Source organism: Tachyglossus aculeatus, chromosome 15 (assembly GCF_015852505.1).
Source record: "Tachyglossus aculeatus isolate mTacAcu1 chromosome 15, mTacAcu1.pri, whole genome shotgun sequence".
Classification (NCBI taxonomy): Eukaryota; Metazoa; Chordata; class Mammalia; order Monotremata; family Tachyglossidae; genus Tachyglossus; species Tachyglossus aculeatus.
The window spans coordinates 24,171,350-24,173,445 of NC_052080.1; the positions used below are offsets into that span (position 1 = coordinate 24,171,350).

At 77.4% G+C, this 2,096-nt stretch overlaps 1 non-coding gene across 1 annotated transcript; it reads right to left on the reverse strand.

Annotated features, from left to right (window-relative positions):
• Positions 1-344: 344 nt before the first annotated feature.
• Positions 345-416, reverse strand: TRNAT-CGU. Its single transcript has one exon. It is a non-coding gene; the product is annotated as a tRNA-Thr (tRNA).
• Between the last annotated feature and the right edge of the window lie 1,680 nt (positions 417-2,096).

Here is a 2,096-nt window from a genome sequence, read left to right on the forward strand (position 1 = left end):
AGCACTGTACTCAGCGCTTGGGAAGTGCCATACAGCAATAGAGAGGGGAGCCCTGCCCGCAACGGGCTTAGTCCAGGAGGGGGGAGACGGGCCGGGCCTATTTTTGGCCCCCGCTCTGCTGCATTAGATGTTGCCAACTTGGACGTCCCCAGCGCTTAGTCCAGTGCTGTGCACACAGCAAGCACTCAATCAATCCCATTGATTGATTGATTGGGGGGGCCAGCTGGGGAGGGGGCCGGGGCCTTGCCAGCCACCACAACGCGCCCCCAAAATTAAAAGTGCCCCCCCTCCCCCGGGGGGCAGCGGGTCAGGGGGCAGGAGGACCCCCGGCGGGGCCCCCCCGTAGGCACGGACGGGGTTCGAACCCGCGATCTTCGGTTTACGAGACCGACGCCTTACCACTTGGCCACCGCGCCTGCCGGGCTGACGCCCGCCCCGGGCCCCAACTCCAGCCCCACCGCACGGCTGCTCCGACCCTCACACCGGGGGGGGGGGGGGCGGCCCGGGGGGGGGGCCGGGGGGGTCCGGGGGGAGGGGGGCCCGGGGGGAGGAGGGCCCGGACTCACCGGCCTTCGCCAGCCCCGCCCGCCCGCCCGGCCACCAGGCCGGTCCTTCCTTCCCGCTCCGCGGTGTGCGGACGGCCGCGGGACACCAGGGGGCGCCAGAGAGAACGCCCGGCCAGGGACCGCCGCGGGACACCAGGGGGCGCCAGGGAGACGCGCCGGGCCCGGGACGCCGCGGGACACCAGGGGGCGCCAGGGAGACGGGACGGGCCGCCGCGGGACACCAGGGGGCGCCAGAGAGACGGGATGGGCCGCCGCGGGACACCAGGGGGAGCCAGAGAGACGGGACGGGCCGCCGCGGGACACCAGGGGGCGCCAGAGAGACCGGCCGAGCCCGGGACGCCGCTGGACACCAGGGGGCGCCAGAGAGACGGGCCGAGACCGGGCCGCCGCGGGGCACCAGGGGGCGCCAGAGAGACGGGCCGAGCCCGGGACGCCGCGGGACACCAGAGGGCGTCAGAGACACGGGAGGGGACGCCGCGGGACACCAGGGGGCGCCAGAGAGACGGGCCGAGCCCGGGACGCCGAGGGACACCAGGGGGCGCCAGAGAGACGGGCCGAACCCGGGACGCCGCGGGACACCAGGGGGCGCCAGAGAGACGGGCCGCCGCGGGGCACCAGGGGGCGCCAGAGAGACCGCCCGGCCCGGGCCCACCGCGGGACACCAGGGGGCGCCAGAGAGACGGGCCGAGCCCGGGCCTGCCGCGGGACACCAGAGGGCGCCAGAGAGACGGGACGGGACGCCGCGGGACACCAGGGGGCGCCAGAGAGACGGGCCGAGCCCGGGACGCCGCTGGACACCAGAGGGCGCCAGAGAGACGTGGCGAGCCCGGGACGCCGCGGGGCACCAGGGGGCGCCAGAGAGACGGGCCGCCGCGGGGCACCAGGGGGCGCCAGAGAGACGGGCCGAGCCCGGGCCTGCCGCGGGACACCAGAGGGCGCCAGAGAGACGGGCCGAGACCGGGCCGCCGCGGGGCACCAGGGGGCGCCAGAGAGACGGGCCGAGCCCGGGCGCCGCGGGACACCAGGGGGCGCCAGAGAGACGTGACGAGCCCGGGACGCCGCGGGACACCAGGGGGCGCCAGAGAGACGGGCCGAGCCCGGGACGCCGCTGGACACCAGGGGGCGCCAGAGAGACGTGGCGAGCCCGGGACGCCGAGGGACACCAGGGGGCGCCAGAGAGACGGGCCGCCGCGGGGCACCAGGGGGCGCCAGAGAGACGGGCCGAGCCCGGGCCTGCCGCGGGACACCAGAGGGCGCCAGAGAGACGGGACGGGACGCCGCGGGACACCAGAGGGTGCCAGAGAGACGCGCCGGGACGCCGCGGGACACCAGGGGGCGCCAGAGAGACCGGCAGAGCCCGGGCCTGCCGCGGGACACCAGAGGGCGCCAGAGAGACGGGCCGGGCCGCCGCGGGGCACCAGGGGGCGCCAGAGAGACCGGCCGAGCCCGGGCCTGCCGCGGGGCACCAGGGGGCGCCAGGGAGACCGTCCGGCCCGGGCCCGCCGCGGGACACCAGAGGGCGCCAGAGAG